Below are 21853 nucleotides of genomic sequence, written 5' to 3' on the forward strand. Positions count from 1 at the left end.
TAAACCTCACCTTTCCCTAAACCTATAACCTAAACTCAATTCCCTAAAGCTAAACCTACACCTAATCCTAATCTCAACTCCTTAACCTAAACCTAAACCTAAACTTGAAAACCCAAACTTAAACCCAATCCCGAACCTGAACCCGATTTCCTTAACATAAACCTATAACCTATAGCCTAAATCAAAACCTATAACCTAAACCTAAACCAAAACCAAAACCTATAACCTAAACTCGAACCCATTCTCAAATTCAAAAACCTATAACCAAAACCAAAACCAAAACCTATAACCTAAACCCGAACCTATTCTCAAATCCCAAAACCTATAACCTAAACCTAAACCTAAACCTTAACCTAAACCTATAACCTATAACCTATAACCTAAACCAAAACCAAAACCTATAACCTAAGCCCGAACCCATTCTCAAATCCCAAAACCTATAACCTAAACCTAAACCTATAACTTATAACCTAAACCAAAACCAAAACCTATAACCTAAACTTGAACTCATTCTCAAATCCCAAAACCTCTAACCTAAACCTATACCTTAACATAAACTTATAACCTATAACCTAAATCAAAACCTATAACCAAAACCAAAACCAAAACCTATAACCTAAACCTGAACCCATTCTCAAATCCAAAAACCTATAACCTAAACCAAAACCTATAACCTAAACCAAAACCAAAACCTATAACCTAAACCCGAACCCATTCTCAAATCCCAAAACCTATAACCTAAACCTAAACCGTAACCTAATCCTATAACCTAAACTCAAATCCCTAAACCTTAACCTATAACCTAACCTAAACCTATACTTATAACCTAAAACTATTCCCAAATCCCAAAACCTATAACCTAAACCTAACCTCTCCCTAAACCTATAACCTAAACTCAATTCCCTAAAGCTAAACCTACACCTAATCCTAATCTCAACTCCCTAACATAAACCTAAACCTAAACTTGAAAACCTAAACTTAAACCCAATCCTGAACCTGAACCCGATTTCTTAAACCTAAACCATAACCCATTCTCAATTTCCTAAAGCTATAACCTATAACCTAAACTTAAACTTAAACCTAAACCTAACCTAAACTTATAACCTTTCCCTAAACCTTTAACTTAAACCTAAACTTAAAACCTAAATGTATTCTCAAATCCTTAAACCCAAACCTACACCTAATCCTAATCTCAACTCCTTAACCTAAACCTAAACTTGAAAACCCAAACCTAAACCCGATCCCGAACCCGAACCCGATTTCCTAAACCTAAACCTTAACCTATAATCAAGTTCCCAAAAGCTATAACCTATAACCTAAACCTAAACCTATAACCTAAACCTAAACCAAAACCTATAACCTAAACCTAAACCTTAACCTAAACCTAAACCAAAACCTATAACCTAAACCTTAACCTATAACCTAAACTTAATTATAACCTATAGCCTAACCTTAACCTAAACCTATAACCTAAACCTAAACCAAAACCTATAATCATATGGTGAGACCATTTCTTTTGTGTCAATTTCATTCCTCTTTGAGTTTTTTTTTTTTAATTCATTAAGAAAAAAAAGTGGTTATACGTGATGCACTTCTTTCACTGTCTTTCTTTTCCCCAATGGGCATTCTAATTTATGAATGACATGACTGTTTGTAGGATGATGGAATATACGAAGCTGTTGAAATTTCAGGGTGAAGTCGAGCACATTTCTCTAATGAAGCCAAAGATTTGTATTTTCAGCATTATTGTAATTGTAACTGTAATTGATTGTAATTGTAATTGATTGAATGAAGGATTGTAATTGAATGAATGAATAATGTAATTGATTGAATGAATGATTGTAATTGAATGAATGATGTAATTGATTGAATGAATGATTGTAATTGAATGAATGATGTAATTGATTGAATGAATGATTGTAATTGAATGAATGAATGATTGTACAGGTGGTAATTGAATGAACAAATGATTTAATTTTTCAATGTACAAAATAGCTACGGATATTGACCGTAGCCACTAATCAGACAGGTGTAGCCTTTTCAATTTTGGCATATTGCTACGGACTTTCAGCTACAAATAATATCCGTAGCTGTTTGAAGTTTTTGCTACAGATATAATTGCTACGGATTATATCTGTAGCTATTTAACCTATAGCTACGGATTAAATCCGTAGCCACTAATCAGACAGGTGTAGCCTTTTCAATTTTGGCCTATTGCTACGGACTTTCAGCTACAAATAATATCCGTAGCTGTTTGAAGTTTTTGCTACAGATATAATTGCTACGGATTATATCTGTAGCTATTTAACCTATAGCTACGGATTAAATCCGTAGCCATAGGTTCCAGACCTATTGTTATGGCACCTACGACGACGGTCGTGTTACGGACTAGCTACGGACTAAAACCGTAGCCATAGGTCTATGGCTACGGATTTTATCCGTAGCCTTTGCCCCTTTTTTTGGTAGTGCAAGTGTACATGTGATTTATGTGGGTCTACCATCTAGGGTTATTGTGTCCAATGATTTTTAAAGATGGTCTTTTATCGCATGGTATTAATACTCGCCCTATGTGGCATATTTTGATAATTGCCCTATGTGGCTTGTTTTGATATCGCCCTATATGGCTTTATTTTAGTATTTGTCCTATATGAGTTTGATGTTTTATATCGTGCAACCATGCGATGGTAAGCCCCATATATTGTAATATGATTGACAATTAGTCGATAGGTTTCCATTAAATATCCTAAGGTGGTAGTCTCATGAGCTGGGGATGGTGGTATGGGACCTATGCCCGAGCTGCCGGCCTACGCTGGGCTTTGAACTCCCCATAGTGACCTTTGAGCTTATTAAAATGGCTGGTTATAATTGGATTAATAATGGATTGGCTAATTATGCATATATAGCACAGACCAACATCTATTGCTATCGTACGTGATGTACATATTGTTCCGACTGGATGATGTACCCAAGTTTGATGATCCTGACTGGATGATGTACCCAGGTTCGATGATTACATGGGTAACAAGCCCACTGTCCGCACGGATGAGCATCCCTGGGGCGTGATTGCATTCACTCATTATAATTATACTTACCTAATGCAGCGGTGTGTAATCTTGAGGGAAATTCACACTAAATTGGTCACTCATCTATCAAATATATAACCGTACAGGTAGCACAGGTGGCTTAAGTGGCTTTCAGGTTTAGGCTGATGAGGAGCCGGGTACAAGTGTCAGGGTTGCATGGTTGTATCTACCTCGAGGAGCTGCGCGGTCTTGCGGCTTATGTTTACATTCTTATGTTATTTTTCATGTACTAAATCATGTGGATTCTTGTACTTGTTAAATTCAGAGACATTGGTTTGTATAAGTCATTATGGGCAGCTTCTTGTATATTTGAATGATAATGAAATTTTCCTTTATGTCGATTTGTCCACACTACGCTCATTTGCTTACTCAAATAAAATAAAAAAATATACACTCGAATTTAACTATCCTTTAAGGTTAACACTCGGGTTTTTGGGACATGGGTCATATACTCGGGTCCTGAAAAGTCGGGATGTTACAAGTTGGTATCAGAACATAGTTTAGACAAACTTGGCCTTGGGAAATGATCTTATACAAGCTTTAAATGTCTCAAGTTCGGATGTTTGAAATTAGAAATTGAACTTAGGATAATTTCCCCTAGATATAGGAGAATGATTGGAAATGTAGAAACTCAAAACTTAGGTTCCCTTAGAAGTAGCTTGGATGGCAATCCAAACTTATATGAAATTCCCTCTGAGCAAAGGACACTTTGAGAATTTAGAAATTGAAAACCTAGGTTCCCTTGGAAATTATTTGAGTAACTATTTGAACTTAGTTGAAATCACCCTGTAGCTAGCAGGAGTTAAGAACGTAGAACTTGAGATTCTACGCTCCATGTAGATGTGTTGGATAATCTTAGAAATCACGAGCTGAACTTAAGTCCCTTGAACATTTTAGGTTTAGTTATTTAAACTTAGAAGTGAAAAACTTGAGGTTCCCTTGAAAATTTTAAGATAGACTTTTGAACTTTGTACTTATATGAAATTCCCTTAGAATTAGGAAAGATTTGGGAAAGTAGAAATCTAAAACTTTAGCCCCCTTTGAAACTTTAGGGTGAGCCATCTAAAAAAAACTTTAATTTCCCCCTATAAATTACTAGAACATCTGTTTGAAATTGGAAACAAAACTTAGTTCCCCATTGTAGGATATCAGGATAGTTGCTTAAACCTGGAAAATAAACCTAAATGTTGTGGGTGAACAAATACCATTGTAATGTACGTAAGACCAAATGAAAGCATTCCCTAGACTTGACTCCCAAAATGCAATTCCTAGAGACCCATAGTTTGAATTCTTTTAGAAATTTCATTAGTTAGAAATAATGGCGTCACAATATTTAGCATATGAAGCGAACTTAGACTTCATAAGCGATTACTTACACACCACGTTGTACATTAGGTTAGACATAAGCACTCCCTAGACTAAGAAATCACAATGGGAAATGTAATTTGAATTCCTTAACACATCTCTTTACTTAGAATTGATGTTCCCTACAAATTCTAGCACATGAAATTAATTAGAAGTGAAGTCATGGGATTTTGGATAAGTTTTCAACCCTAGGCTGCACATGTTGGGATTAGATTTGAAATTCTAAGTGAGTTTAGAAATTTTCAACTCAAACTTCATGTCGAAATCTTGATTCTGGAATTTTCGATTAGTGCATTAAGGAATTAGAGTGCACATTGGAAGCATAATGGGCCACGTGGTCTTATCCATTATGGAGGTAGGAAAATCACATAATACTTCCCATGAGTCTAGAACAATCGGGATCTCGAATTGATGAAACAATATTTAAGCGAAGCTTATGCAGTTTCAGCTCAAGTTCTAAATCCTAGCGAATCTCAACGATCTCGTTGCCTTGATTAAGCAAAGGATCGAGATTCAACAGGATTGTGAGTTGATACCAAGATCCTCTGTCCTGTAGGTAGGAGATCAATGTATCAGGCACAAACATACTACAACCATCTATTCGTGTTAACAATATTATTAGTGACCACTAAAAAGAACTTGTAATATTTGTAGATAATATAAGAAATTTTAATGTTGACATGTGATAGGATAACCCTGCTACTTGTATCATTAATAATTGGAAAGAGCATCATCAAATCTCGGGGATGAGATTCTTCTTTAAGGGGGGTAGATTGTAACGACCTTAGTTTTGGGCGCCTAGTGGCATATGTTTATACATGTAGGAAAATAATGAATATTATCATCATCCCTAATCATAATAGAAGCATGAAATTTCAGGGATGAAATTCTCTTTAAGGGGGGTAGATTGTAACACCCCGTACTTTACAATACTCGAGTGTTACCATATAGATTAATTTAATATAAATATATAAATAATGCAACCTAAATATAGACGCTATGAAGTATATGTACTTTGTAAAGATTTAAAATTTCATGCTAAAATGATATGTATGTATTTAATGTATATAAATATTATGAAAATAATATTATATTAAATAAACATAAGGAATAATAATTTCACAACATAAAATCAAATTACAAATAATAATGTAGCATTGAATATCTTTTATTAGTATGTATACAAAAATCATTAGATACTTTAATGGAATTGTATATTATTTAACAATATTATCAAATACAAATTTAATTTTTATTAAATAAGATATTGTACAATCTTCATTTCATTTATATGTATAATACGATATTATATATTATAAATTATATATATATTAATGAATGTGTGAACAACAGCATGTAATTAGTAGTATGTTAATATTAAGATTATATTTATATACATGTATGAGATTTCAAATATTTTAATTATAAATAATATACAAAAGTAAAGGAATCTATGTTAATATTAGTATTAGTTAGTAAAGTTTGACAAAAGCCTTACAAATAGCCCTTTAGGACCCTTTTAACCGTTGACGTCCAACTTCGGAATCATCCGACCAGTAGATTGACAAGAAACCATCATATGACTACAAATCACGTTGTGGGCCCCAACTAGGCATTTCATTGGTTTGATCTTTAGTCATCACCCCTAAATAACCCATATAATCGAAGTGGATTCATCACAACCATCATGGTGGACCCTCCACATGAGTTGCATGTGCACCAAGGGCGGAGCACCCGCTATGGACTAGGCCATTGGGTACGGTCAGACATCTCTGACCCGTGTCCCTCCAAAAAAGGAGAAAACTCTCCTTCTCTCCTTCTCTCCTTAGTTGCAGCAGCCGATGGACGACCGTCTATTTCCTTGATCAAGGGCCCACATTCAGCATCCATCTCAATGATCCAAACCGTCAATCTGACTCGGACGATGGGGCCCACCAAAATTCAACTCACCTCACGAGTTGATGTACATGTATGCCGGCACAGTTTACGGCGCAACAGGCCCTACAAAACCAATATTTCCAAAAATGAAAATGTGTTGCTGCCAACGGGGCGATCCGCGCGATGTTGAAGCCATGCATCTTAGCTGTTCATCCCAATGCCATCTCGACCACCCGTTCACTGTTACGTGAAGTAAGGGTTTTCTGTGGAAAACCGAAACCAAAAACCACCCTAGTACCGCTGTTTCAAGAGAAACAGACGCGGGGATCAAATCCCAGCCTTCCATTCACATCCAACGGACCTGAGAGTACTGAAATCCCTATAAGAAGGGAGAGAAAATGCCCTATTCCTCCCATTCTATGGTAGCCATGAAAAACCAGCCGTTTCCTTCCTTTAGTGAACCCACCGCCCAAATCTCTCCCGAGCTTCCAAAACCTTACCTATAAGCTGCCAAGGATCAATACGAACCTTCCTAAAGGAGTCAATTGGAGGGAGAAACCCCCGTCTGTCATCTGCCATTAACAGCGAATCATCTCCCTCGTTGAAGCCGAACCGAGTTGGGTCCGATTCATGCTAGAAATGGGGCCTGTTTGAGACTGTTTCAAGTGCTGCTGGATGCTTCCCTCATGTGTCTATAAATACACAACCGTCTTAGCTTTTAAAGACACCACTTGATTTCAAACACACAACTTGCCATCTTCTATATCTGCTTTTCACTCAGTCATGGCTCTTATTTTGGGTAGTGGCCACTCTGATGGTCCTATCACTCAAGGAGAGAATAGAAAAAAGGAAATTGGCCGCGCTTGTGCAAATTATCACCCTAGTACCTGGGGAGATTACTTCATTACAGCCTCTCCAGATGACAAGGTGAGAGAGATGAATCTTTCCATAGGTTCAATAAATAAATCAGTCAGTGCCCAAACATATACATATATCTACATATAGTTGAGGGTGTGTATGTTATGTTCCCAGTTGAACTGGCTTGATGAATTTTAAGGCCTTACATGTAGGAACTTTTTTGAGAACTCATCATATCTGATGATTCTCGAAAATCTGAACGGTCCACATGAAGCAGAACCTCATGAAACCCCCTGGTACCAATTTTTACTTTGAACCAAAACTTCGATGGGCCATAAAAATGTAAACAGTTTCTTCCCTCGCATGAGGAACTGGTTTGCATGGGTGTGTATATATGTTATGTTCCCAGTTGAACTAGTTTGATGAATTTTAGGGCCTTGCATGTAGGCTTCAAAGATATGGAATCTAGTAGAGCCTAAAGTGATTGCATGGGTGCATACATATTAAGTGTAATCATTTACACATACACACGCATATACATACATTTGTTTTATTATAAAAATCTTTTTACAAATAACTTTAAAATGTTGTTATTCATGATCATTATTCTGAAATCTATAAAAATAACTTTCTTGAAAAAAGTGATATTTTCTTATGATATGATTATCTGACTATGTATGTAATTAATATAGGAGCTTGATCCATGCACTAAGCAACGTGCTGAAAAACTGAAGGAAGAGGTGAAGAAAATGCTCTGTGATGTCAATAATCCAGTGCAAAAAATGAATTTGATTGATGCAATTCAGCGCCTCGGTGTAACCTACCACTTTGAAACGGACATAGAAAAGGAATTATATCGGATGTATGATGGCTACATCGATGATAATGATAATTGTGAAAATCTCCATGCTGTTGCTCTCCGATTTCGATTACTTAGGCAACAAGGGTATGATGTGTCATCAGGTAAGTGTCTGGCAACTAAATAATATTGTATGCGTCTCTGTGCACATATGTAACTTGCATGCACATGTTGACACGTATGCATACTTGCACACACGTGCAAAACACATGCATGCATTTACATGCCCACACATGGCCACAACAGGTGCTTCATTCTAGTATCATTGCTCAAAGTCAAATAAAATCATTTGTCAAGTCCTGAAAATTTTGGATTGTGAAACAAATGTGTTTAGAAAGTTTAAAGACAATGAGGGTAAGTTCAAGGAAACATTTAGTAGTGACATTTGGGTTTATTAAGTTTATATGAAGCAACATACCTTGTCATACATGGGGATGATATACTAGATGAAGCCATTATCTTCACCACTAAGCACCTCAAGTTGGCATTGCCGCATCTTACCTCTACCCTAAGAAAGCTAGTAAAACTCGGATTAGAAGTGCCACTTTGCAAGCGCATTGAAAGGCTACAGTCAAGATACTACATCTCAATCTATGAGGAAGACAAGGAACGAAGTGATGTACTATTGGAGTTTGCAAAGTTAGATTACAATTTATTACAGTCCTTGCATAGGAGGGAGCTAAGAGAAATCTCAATGTAAGTTTTACACCGTGCATGTGAGTTTTCTCCCAGGAAATTATCTAAACATCCAAATGGTTCAATATTCCCTTGTGCCATTGCTAGCAACCCATCTTGCAATAATCACAAAGGAATGATGATCTTATCCATTTGATCAATAGCATGTAATATGGATAATCGGGATTAAATATAGAAACAAAATAGCTTCGGTCACCATTTTATGATATAAAATGGGCTTCAACATAAAAGGTCCGGATCTATCAAATGTTTCCGATGTAGTCACATGTGTTGGATTGAGGCCCTTTGGACATGGATTCCTTGCAAAACTACATACAGATAAACAACACTATTTTCTGAAACTTTTATTGTACTTTTACTCATTTTCAAGTTACGAAACGCTGCAACACATAAATATCTGAAAATAAAAACTAACTCCACTTTTTTCTCAACTAAACAGTAACTAAAAGACTCTTTCAGCAACAACTGAAATATCTTGCACTTTTTTCTCAACTAAATAGCAACTAAAAGACTCTTTCAGCAATGGCTGAAATACTTAGTCAGCAACAACTAGGTCATTAGTCGGACTGACTTGTTACAACAAGTTTATCCTTCAACATTTCCCCTTAAACTTGTCTCTTCAAACTTCATCATCCCAAGCATTGCTTTCGATCTTGTAAACACATTGTGTTTGAGTGGTTTTGTAAAAATATCAGCAATCTGGTCATGCGTCCTGCAAGAAACTAATTCAACTTCTTTATTTCTTCACATGCTCTCTAATGAAATGATATCGAGTATCAATATGCTTGCTTCGTTCATTAAACACTGCATTCTTTGCCAGTGCAATTGCTGAACAATTATCAATGTAGATCTCTGTAGGATGATTCTGTGGAAATTCCAAATACTTCCTAACATTCCTTAGCCATATACCATGGCAGACAGCTGAGCTAGCAGCAACATACTCAACTCCACATGATGACAATGTTACAATCGATTGCTTCTTTGATGTCCATGTGAATGTTGTATCTCCCATACAGAACATAAATCCTGTTGTACTCTTTCTTTCATCCAAATCTCTTTCCCAATCACTATCAGAATAACCAACCAGTTTACAAGCTTCACCGGAAGTATAGAACATACCATCATTGATGGTACCTTTGATGTAACGAAGTATCCTTTTCCTTGCATTCAACTGTGATTGGTCAGGAGTCTCCATGTACCTACTGACTAATCCGACTCCATAAAGTATATCTGGTCTAGTACATGTCAGGTATCTTAAACTTCCAACCAGACTCTTGAAATAAGTTGAATCAACATCTCCTTGCTCATTCTTTCTCAACTCTAATCCCGTTTCTACTGGAGTAGTGACAGGATTACAGTTATCCATTCCAAACTTCTTCAGAATTCCCTTTACATAATTGCTTTGGGAGATGAAGATTCCTTTCTCGCTTTGCACAACCTCGATCCTGAGAAAATGTGCCATTAGGCCAATGTCAGTCATTTCAAACTCTTTGACCATATTCCTTTTGAAAATTTTAAACATACCTGAATTGTTGCCGGTGAAGATCAGATCATCAACATATAGACATGCGTATAACAAGCTTCCGTCTGACTCCTTCATATATAGTGCATGCTTATAGGGATACTTCTCAAATCCGTTCCTTTGGAAGTAATTATCAATCCTTGTATTCCATGCACGAGGCGCTTGCTTTAAACCATACAATGCCTTCTTCAGCTTGTATACCTTATCTTCTTGACCTTTATTCATATATCCAAGTGGTTGATCCACATAGGTTTCTTCTTCAAGATATCTATTCAGAAATGCTGACTTTACGTCTAGCTGATAAATCTTCCATTTGTTTTGAGCGGCTAATGTAATTAGCAGCCTGATGGTCTCAAGTCTGACAATAGGAGTAAAAACCTCTCCATAATCAATTCCTTCTTTCTGCTTGTATCCTTTTGCTATAAGCCTTGCTTTGTATCTGTGGACTTCTCCTTGAGCATTTCTCTGTCTTGTAGACCCATTTCACTCTAATGGTCTTACGGTGTTTTGGTAGAGTAGTCAGCTCCAATGTTTTGTTCTTTTCAATGGATCTAGTTTCTTCATCTATTGCTCTCTTCCATCTATCTTCTTTGTTAGCTTCTTCAAAGCTAATTGGATCACTGCTCATCAGAAGACAATACAAAGTGATATCCTCATCCATTGGTTCTGCATACACATTATTCAAGCTTCGATAACCACGAGGTCTCATATCTGAAAATTCTCATTCCTCTGATGATGAAGCTTCATTCCTTAGTACTGAAGGGGAACCACGTGGAGGTGTCTATTGTGGTTCTCTAACCACTTCTCTCGACTAATCATGCTCTTCTTCTTCAAGAATTACCTCTGCATTTTTAAAAGATTCAATTCGATCCCAGTTCTAGGATTCATTTTCTTCAAAAATGACATCCTTGCTGAAGAATATTTTCTTGGTGATTGGATTATATAGCTTGTATCCCATAATTCTGTCACCGTATCCAACAAGGATACACTTTACTCCTTTATCTTCAAGCTTGGTCCTTCTTGCTTCTGGAATTTTGGCATAGGCAATACAACCAAAAATTCTGAGATGACTTACCTTTGGTTTGTGAGTACTCCATGCTTCTTGTGGTATCTTTATTTGCAAACTTCTTGTATGACACTTGTTTAGCAGATATATCGCACATGAGACAGCTTCGGCCTAGAAACTCTTTGGCATATTTTTATCTTTTAACATGCTTCTTACCATGTTAAGAATAATGCGATTCTTCCTTTCGGCTACACCATTTAATTGAGGAGTATAAGCTGGTGTGAATTGATGTCTGATTCCTGGTTGCTTAAGGAATTCTTGAAAAATGTCTGCAGTATATTCTCCACCTTGATCTGATCGCAATGTCCTGATGAGATAGCCACTTTGTTTCTCTACAAGAGCTTTAAACTCTTTGAAAAAACCAAATACTTCAGACTTTCTTTTAAGAAAGTATACCCATGTTCTTCTACTGAAGTCATCGATAAAGGTGAGGAAGTATTGATTATGTCTATTTGATATTGGATTTAACAGACCACATATATCTGTGTGGACTAGTTTAAGAGGCTTGCTTGCTCTCCAATCATTTTGTTTTCCAAAGTTATTTCTGTGTTGTTTGCCCAGAACACAGCTTTCACATATTTCATTTGGATGATGGATGCTGGGTAAGCTTTTCACCATATTTTTTCTTCCCAATTGTTTCAAACTTTTAAAGTTCAGATGTACATACCTCAGATGCTGAATCCAGTCTTTGTCATTGATGAAAGCATTTAGACACTTTGGAGTGTCATGATGAATTGACAGAGGAAACATCCTGTTCTTTGCCATCTTGACTCGAGTCACCAACCTTCCTTGAGTGTCAGCAATAGTCAGCTGCATATCTTTAAGGCTAATATTATAGCCCTTCTCCACAAGCTATCTGAGACTCAATATGTTGGTCTTCATGTCTGGGACATAATAGATATTGGAGATAAAAGCATGATCTCCATTCTTCTACTTGATCAATACATCACCTTTCCCTTTAACAGAGACCTTTGAGAGATCGTGAAACGAAATCTCTCCTTAAATCTTCCCATCGAGTTTGGTAAATAAATTGCTTCTACTAGTCATGTGATTGCTGGCTCTAAAATCGAGGTACCAAATATTTTGATCCGGATTAATTGTATTGTGTGCCATATGACTCAACAAATCATCTTTAACTTGATCATTTTCTGCATAGTTAGCAAATTCATTAGCTTCATTTGATGGAAGCTTACCTCTGCACTCATTGCTGTAATGGCCATACTTGTAACAGTTATAACACTGAATTTTCTTTTGTCAGTGTTTTGAAGATTGTTGTAACCGCCTCTTCTTCCTCGTCCTCTTCCTCATGGAATATAGTTTTGTTGTCCACGTCCTTCTTTGTTAAAGCCTCTTTTACCATAGCAATTATTTCTGGCTTCAAAATTTCCAGAGCCTCGTCCATGAGATCCTCGACCTCGTCCTCGTTGTGATGTCTCCCCCCGATCATGTCTTTCTTCAGTGATTAATAGCTTTAATTGCAAAGCTTGCTCTAATGCTTTATCATCATTCCTTCTATGCACCTTCTATTCATGGGCTTGCAACGAGCCCAAAAGTTCTTCCGCAGATTGAGTTTCCAGATCTTTTGTCTCTTCTATGACCACGCCAATATAGTCAAATTTTAGATCTAAAGATCACAAAATTTTCTCTAAGATTCTCGTGTCTGTGAGAGTCTCGCCATTCCTTCTAAGCTGGTTTACAATTATCATAACTTTTGTATAATAATCAGCAATAGTTTCTGGGAGATTCATTTTCAAAGATTTGAATTCACCTCGAAGAGATTGGAGATGAATCTTCTTTACTTTGTCAGCACCTTTGTGTATTTTGTAGAGAGTCTCCTAGACTTCTTTGGACGTCTTGGCAGGTGCTATGATTTCGAATGTGGATTCATCAAGTCCTTGGTATTTGATGGACTTTGCTTTGCAATCCTTTTTCCGATTGGATCTGAGAAGTACCTTTTGTGCTTCTTGCAAAACAACTTCTGCTTCTTTGGAGACTGGTTCGGAATAGCCATCCTCGACGATGTCCATAACATCCTAAGTACCTAGTAGTGTTCTCATTTGAATACACCAGTTGTCGTAGTTGCTTTTGGTGAGCTTCGGAATAATAACTTGTGCATTTCTGTCGGCCATTTATAAAAAATATAATATTTTCTTTATACCGCCTTCTGGAGTTTGAATACTGAAAATCCGATTCCGTAGATAAGTCCAGAATGAACGAAATAGTTGGAAAGCACTATTGGATTGTCTAAATCAGGCTCCGAATACCTTCAACAAGGCTCTGATATCATTGAAAGTAGGAGTGGGCAGCTGATAGCGGAGTGCGAAACTGAGGTCACTGGTGGTGCACCTCTGGCAGATTCAATTTTAAAAAAATATTGTAGCTAGCTGGAATGACTACATATAGGTAAACAATACTATTTTCTGAAACTTTTATTGTACTTTTACTCTTTTTCAAATTAAGAAATGTTGTAACACATAAATAATTGAAAATAAAAACTAACTCTACTTTTTTTCTCAACTAAACAGTAACTGAAAGACTCCTTCAGCAACGGCTGAAATATCTTGCACTTTTTTCTCAACTAAACAGCAACTGCATGTAATATGGACAATCAGGATTAAATATAGAAACAAAATAGCTTCGGTCACCATCTTATGATATAAAATGGGCCTCAACATAAATTCTTTATGATTTCAAAGGACCGTGGTATGGTTCAATATTGCTAACGATCCCATCCATATGGTTTGGAAAAAATATGGATGTCTGTAATACAATGGCCCAAATTCAAAGGGTTATGATCATTCATTCCGCATGATTTTTGCAACATGGCTTGCCCTTATGTTAAGTATGGATGGGAACTTTGGGTCATTAATTAGCCATCCAATATATCAATTCAAAGCTTTAATGACATTACTAACATTTCTCTAGACACACAAGGGAAGCGGATAGCGTACTGAGTAAACTCTCTGAGGTTCACCATGATTTATGTATTTTATCCACTCTGTCCATCCATTTCACTAGATAATTTTAAGGCTTGAGCCCTAAAATGACGCATATCTAAAACTGAAATGGACCAAATCACATAAAACAGTGTGAATTAAATGTATACCATTGAAAAATTATTGGGGTACTACCAAAAAAACAGGGCAACGCCGACACTTAAAAACCATCGGCAATGACCTTCCCTGACGGCTAAAAGCCGTTGGACGGTCCGTCAAGAAAGGGAGCATGGGCGTTGCTCGCCGACGAATTTAAACCATGTCTGTTTGTCTTTTCCCTTCATCCATGTCTATATGATCTTATGAATGGGTTGGATGACAAATAAACATCACTGTGAGGCCTAGCAAGGTTTCAACGGTGGAAATCATTATTCCCACTGTTTCATGTGATATGATCCACTTGAGCTCTGGATATGCTTCAATTTTGGCCTCAACCCCTTAAACGAGATAGAAAAATGGACGGAGGGCATGGATAAACCACATACATTCACGTTGGCACAACTAAGTTTACTCAGTACGATAAGAGCCTACCAAGTAACTCAGTAGGCAATCTGATTTCACACACAAAATGCTGATTTCATCAATGATTAATAGGGAACCTTCATATTGCACAAGAAATTAGTTTGTGCATACCAATGATAAGGCTACTCAAGCCATTAATATGAAGGCTCCCATCTTGCATACACCACGCCCTTTCCTTCCATTTAATGTGATTGTTGTTATTGTGCCTTCTTACTCATGTTTGCATGCCAACTTTCAAAAGATCAAGGGTTGTTTATTTGAAAACAATAAATACCAGGGCTTATAATCCTTGGCCCACATGTGCATAGTTAGAAAAGTTACCTTTTAATCATGGGTTGGATTGTTTATGTGTCTTTTATAGGTGGTGGAAACAGCAGGACTTTGCAGCGAAGCTTCCATTCATCAGAGATAGAGTGGTGGAGTGCTACTTTTGGATAATAGGAGTGTATTTTGAACCACATTATTCCCGCGCTAGAAAAATGGTGATCAAAATAATATCTTTAACTTCAGTCATGGATGACATCTACGATGTTTACGGTACATTGGAGGAGCTTGAGCTATATACATCTGCGCTCGAAAGGTTTGATACATTCACCTTACATGTGGGTTATCCTTGCACCGATCCAAATCATCCAAAAATGTGTGTCAAAAAATTGATGGCTAAATCAAAATTAGTCATTCATGGTTCAAAATTGGATAAGGAGATCATCTGATCAATGAGATTTGTGGGATGCAGCGTCTAAAATGCTGCCCACAATTTGTATGTGGATCGATCATGGGTATGCCATGTGTACAATAGCTGATGGTTTCATATGGACAATGTACATTGACCATTTTTAGTTGAAAAAGTGCAATTAGGTACTTCAATTTTTCAGGTGGGATTGTGGAGATATCGATTAGCTGCCAGACAACATGAAAGTGCATTTTGTTGCACTCTTAGATGTGGTCGATGCATTTGAGGATGAACTAAACCGAGAGGGAAAATCATACCATGTGCACTACTTAAAGGAAGCGGTAGGTTGCAGTTCCATTGAAATTAAAACTGCAGTAGCCTAGCTAGGGCACGTGCCTACCACTAACTAAGCCTGAAGTAGACTGCGTCCTACCCTTACCAATCTCTGGTCGGGAGCTAGCAGATTTGTGTGGGGGACCACCGTGATGTATTTGTTTGTCCACGCCCTCCTTTCTTTTCTCATGTCATTTTAAGGTACAAAAATCAGGCAATCCAATGCTCAAGTGGACCACACCGAATAGTAAGCTTTGGTTGCATTAAATGCATAAAACATTAAATGCAAGTCATCTTCCACTGTATTAAATGCAAAAGTCATCTATGGTGTAGTTCACCTGAGCATGGGATCTGCCTCATTTTTGGGTTAATACCTCAAATAACCTGAGAAAAGGGATGGACAGTGTGGATAAACAAATACATCATGGTGGGCCCCCACAGATCTGCCCGCTTCCCGCTAGAGACCACCGGGTAGGGCACAATCTGCTTCCATTGAGCCCATGTGGTTAGAACTTAAATGAGATTCACCCGGTACATCAGGTCTTATGCCTCATAGGAAACAGTTGGGATAACCCACCATTAGTTTTGTGTAGGGACCATCCTGATGTTTATATGCCACCCCATCCAATCATATCATGTGCCTAATCCACAAGAAAGGATGGCCGAAAAAGTCCCAATATTCCAAGACTAATATGGCCAATATATAATGAGAATTTTTGTACATTTTAAATTCCTAGCCCACCCAAGTGCTGAATCCACAGTCTGGGATGAAAGCAAAAAAGGGGATGGAGTGTTATACCAGGTGGATTTCATGCAGCATCAAATCATTTATGGACCTTAGATATAGTTACCACTTAGCATGTAGGTACCTATGTAAGGTTGCCAACAAATTTCCTTCACCATTAATGTGCATTTTGCATGGTTCAATCGGTAAAGATAGCCTAGCAGTACATATAATTGTTAATATTGTTTCTTTCTTTCTTTTATTTCTTTGTTTATCTTTTTATTTTTTCTCTTTTTTATTTTCTAGTTTAAAAATCTGAACAAAGCCTACTTAGACGAAGTAAGATGGGCTAGTTCAAGATACATGCCAACCCTTGAGGAGTACATGAGTGTTGCTTTAATGAGTTCTGGTTATCCTATGCTTTCTGTGGCATCTCTCGTTGGCATGGGTGAAGTCGTAACAAAGGAGGTCCTTGAGTGGGCCATCCATGTACCACCAATGATTAGGACTTGTTCTATAGTTTCCCGACTGATGGATGACATCCCATCAAAGAAGGTATGATATATCCAATGAAAAAAGATATTGTCCTTAACCCTTGTGTTGACCAAACACATTAGCTAGCCATTTTTCTGGGACAAAATTTTTGTACATGTGGCATATATGTAACTCGAGTTAAACCATCCAACTCTTCGGCCAAACTTTATATGAGTCATGATCCATAAATTACAATGAATTGACGATCCTAACTAGCCTATTGATGGACATGTAATGAATAATTAAGATGGAAAATAGCGAACAGACCCACTATAGCAAAGAAATGTCCACTAATCATAGGTTAGGATCATCTAATCAATTTTTTTTTTCTTTTTTACTTTTACAAACTGGGTCCCACAGTTTAGATGATTTGATTAGAGTTACATTTATGCCGTAATAGCTAGTGCCTGAAGCATTCTGCCCTGTCATCAAATAAGTCTCCTGTTCAAATGATTTTGAGAAAAAAATTAATTTGTTAAAATGATTTTGTTAACTTTTAAAATTCTTAATTTCAATTTTTTCATATCTTATTTTATAAGTATTACTTTTCATTTGTGAAAATTTTTTAGAGACTATCTCCTTGATTATATGAGAAACACTGAAAAAAGATTCAAACTATCTATATATATCATAAAAGGTTTATCTTCAGTTGATGACCACCCATCGCATAAGCCCTTCCTTGGAGATTGATTGTCTTTTTAAGATTAATTTAATCATCCAATACCGATATCCAAGCATTAGTAAAGAATATGGATAGTCCAAATTGATCATATGCTGTGTAACTTTATAATATAAATAAAATTAAAAGTCTTAGAAAAACAAAAATCTATTTTGAAAGGAATTTATTTTATAAATACAAAAATAAATCTCTACTATTTAATGAATTTCGATGAAAACATAAAATTGAAAAATATATATTACCCAAAACAAGAAGAAAATAGAGATGAGTGATATTTTTTTTCCATCTAATAATGTGTGAAGCTTGAACAAGAGAGACATCATGTTGCATCAGCAGTAGAGTGCTACATGAAAGAGCATGCAATCTCGTACGAAGAGACTATTCAAAAGCTCCAAGAAATGGCTGCACAAGGATGGAAAGACATCAACAAGGAATGCCTTAAACCCACTCCAGTTCCTATGGCTGTGATTATCCGGGTCCTGAATCTTGCATGCGTGCTCGAAGTCGTATACCAGCATGGAGACCTATACACCAATTCCAACGTTGAGACCAAAGAACGGATTACAAAGGTGCTTGTGGAACCCCTCCTGCTTTGAGATGATGGGGCATGCTCTATCTTATTATACATCAACCGTTAATCTTGTGATGTGTCGGCGACAAGAGCCTACCTGATATTAGCTTTATTGAATAAAGAAATGGCACAATTATATCTCAGCTATTAAACATTTCATCCTGCATACATGAAAAATTGGGCCATGTGGATGACAAGTTAGAAATTGGACATATGCCATGTTATTAGAGCTGTAAGTACATAAATCGTTATACATATGAAGCTTCCATCCTTGGCACCGATTTTACCTTTACCTAACAAAAAAAGAAAAAGGAAAGAAAATGTATCTTTTATTAGGATTGCTGAAGACTAAAAATGAAGAAATGATATTTTGTTGGGAAACACCATTTCTAAAATGTTGTGGGAAAGTGTTAACAGTGAAAAAGTCCTTAAATCATATTCAATTTCGGAGTAAACAACGAAATTTCTAATGGAATCAGTGTGAGTTAAGAACGGAATCTTAGATGTTATTAAAATTACCTTTCAAAGAGTCTGGAATCTCTCCATTCTAAATTCAGATAAACTAGATGTAGGCCAAATCCTGAAATCGCGCAATTCTGCAAATTACTTAGGTACCTCGTTGTATATTGGAGGGAAATGAACCCCAATATCCAAGCTACAGGTTTGGGAATTATTGAAGGTCATTTAAACGCCTTCTAAAAAAGCCCAAGATCAACTCAATCCAAGTTGGAACAAAGAAATTATTACTTCCTCATCACAAGCCACCAAACCGAGTGGCTTCAGCTAAGGAGATTTACACCTTGTGATTACTTTGTGACTTTTTTTTTTTTGTTAGCCATATGGAGTCCAATAGACTTCATTTTAGGATGGTTTGATAGTCCTTCAAGTTATTTTTCGAATGGCTCTAGAACCAGGCTAATCGAAATTCTAACAAAGGAGATATGACAAATCTATGAAAATTGTGCGTTTCTACCAGGCGCTGGCTCCGAGTTGACTTAGCTCCAACTTGTGCCACCACCATTAGTGCAGTATAATTGTCACTTGGCACCGCATGAGCCAATAGCAGGCCAACCCATGATGCAGATTTTCCACCAAATTTGCCTTTAAATACCCCCGTAATGTCATTGTTAAGGACTTTTGATTTAGCTTTACCCAAAAAGGTAAAATTCGAAGAAAATAAGGAGAAATCCGAGTAAGCAACCTTGACGCCAGTACCCTGTTGATACACTTGTGAAGCAGCTCTAAAAGGAGTGCCGATCAGGGCACTGGCATCCTTATCAACGCTTAGGTTGGGTGTCGTCCACCCAGCCAACGCCCTTCCAAGGGTGCCGACGCCCACCCTTGTTATCCCTCGTGTACATGGTTTACACATTGAATTCAGAATCTGGGTCTAGTTCTCACACTGTATTTGTTTTGCGCATCATTGGACATTGTGTCTGGGTTCTAGTGCTCGATGAGGCACATGCATGTCTCTCATATAGGGGAGATGCAATCAAAATTTCTTAATGCTAGCTCTCGATGAGCCATGCATGCCCTCATTGTAATTTGTAAGGGGAGATGCTCCCAAAATTTTCATTTTGAACCATCATGAAAATTATGGGACACAACTATAATGTAAAATGCCTCATGTAATCACAACTAGACAATGCCTATGTATTAATAAGGCCGAGCCGAACCCTAACCGCGGTGGGCAAAACCATCTATATGGTCATTCATGCGCTAGCGCACTGGAAATCTTAGCTGGCACATTGTATTCATTGTAGGTTTTATTAGGCATGTCGAGTGTTGGTTGTAGCCTCACCCGGGTACTGAGGACAATCACGAGACCTCTTGTAACACCTTAAACTTTTCAATACTCGAGTATTGAAAGTTCTCAAGTGTTACCATGAAATTTAATTTAGTATATACATGTGTATGTTACAAATTTTTCATATCCTAACCTTACATCTATTCTCTAACCTGAATATGAATAATGCTTATCCATAAATCAAGTCATCTAATCATTAATTTTTAAGACATGATCATCATATATCCAAGTATTCTCACTTGTCCATCATAACCAACCGTTAAGTCAACTATTCACGTGTAGGTAAAGATATTTGACCATCCACTTTAAATTTGGACCACCCGATCATAGTAAATTAACTATCTGATCTCTACATTTGTTCGTACATGTATTGAATCGATATGTTAATTCATTCATCTTGTTCACCGGTTATGAATATGCTTAACACATCATCCAAACTAAAATAAAAAGAACTTACATATGTGAAAAAGTTACTTGAATCAAACGGTATATATATTCTACATCTTGATCACTCCAAACACCCACTTTGTAGTCATCTGTTTACAAAGCTAACCGTGCGTCTACCTATATATATATGGTCATAATACTAACCATTAAGTTTTTCTATTTTTAACTTATCATCTGACCATCCATCATGTTGTTTGATATATGTACCGCGCCTTAATTAATGATAATTTTAACTTATATGGTGAAAAACTATTTATTTGTACTGATTTAGATATAATTTGTTTTATAATAACTGCTTAGAAATGTGCTTATAATCATGTACAATCATTAGATTTTCCAACACTCTCGAATCAGCAATAATTATGAAAATGTCATTAACATATACCCTTAAATTCTAGATCACATAGTTCTCATTATCCATTTTATGTAAAATTTTGTTTTATGCTTATATATAATAAATTAAGTGTACATGTCAAATTCAGCCCTTAGATCATGGTATTAGTAACTCAATTGACAGATTAACCCCTTAATAGTTGATTTTGAAGTCCATCGAGTGATGAAAGCTCGTGGGTATTCGTAGTAGGATATTTTCCTTCATATGAACAACTTATATTGCTCATCATATGGACCGAATGTGAAATACGAGAACCCCACCTTGGTAGGCTTTTCCTTAGGCGGGAAATTAACCCTTTTAGGCTTATCAACTCTTTCTATATCCAGACCTTCTGTGTAACACCCTGAAAATCGAGGATCGTGCATACGCTCGACTCCCAAGTTTGGCCTTGTATGAATATAAGATCATATAAATTTTAGACCCTAATCTATGATCGTACATCGTTGAATGCTGATCACCTTAAAGCCAATTCCTTTCTTTTAGCGCAAAAGGTGAAATTTCATATTCATGATTTTTTCCAACATCAATCAACCACCAAAATTTTCTCAAGCGTTTTCCTATCCAAACTAAACATTTTCATCAAAATTGGGCCCTGATCATTAACCGTGAATCATTAATTGAGATTAAGTCCGTTTTGCACCCGTTAGGAGAATTTTTAAGATAAGCCAATCTAAGTCACGAATTACCAAGAGAATGACCCAAATACTATAAATGAATTAAATTTAAAGAAAAGTCATTAAAAAAGACAGATTTAAGAAACTCAATTCAAGTGAGATTTGACACACCCCTCTCATGCCCACCCCTTTACAAAAGGGGGCATGCGCCCCTTCTCTACTCAAAAACTCA

The 21853-nt window shown here is 36.7% G+C and overlaps 1 pseudogene; it reads left to right on the forward strand.

Annotated features, from left to right (window-relative positions):
- The first annotated feature begins 7071 nt into the window (after positions 1-7071).
- Positions 7072-18518, forward strand: LOC131235535 (beta-cubebene synthase-like; annotated as a pseudogene).
- The last annotated feature ends 3335 nt before the right edge of the window (positions 18519-21853 follow it).

This window comes from Magnolia sinica, chromosome 19 (assembly GCF_029962835.1).
Source record: "Magnolia sinica isolate HGM2019 chromosome 19, MsV1, whole genome shotgun sequence".
Lineage (NCBI taxonomy): Eukaryota > Viridiplantae > Streptophyta > Magnoliopsida > Magnoliales > Magnoliaceae > Magnolia > Magnolia sinica.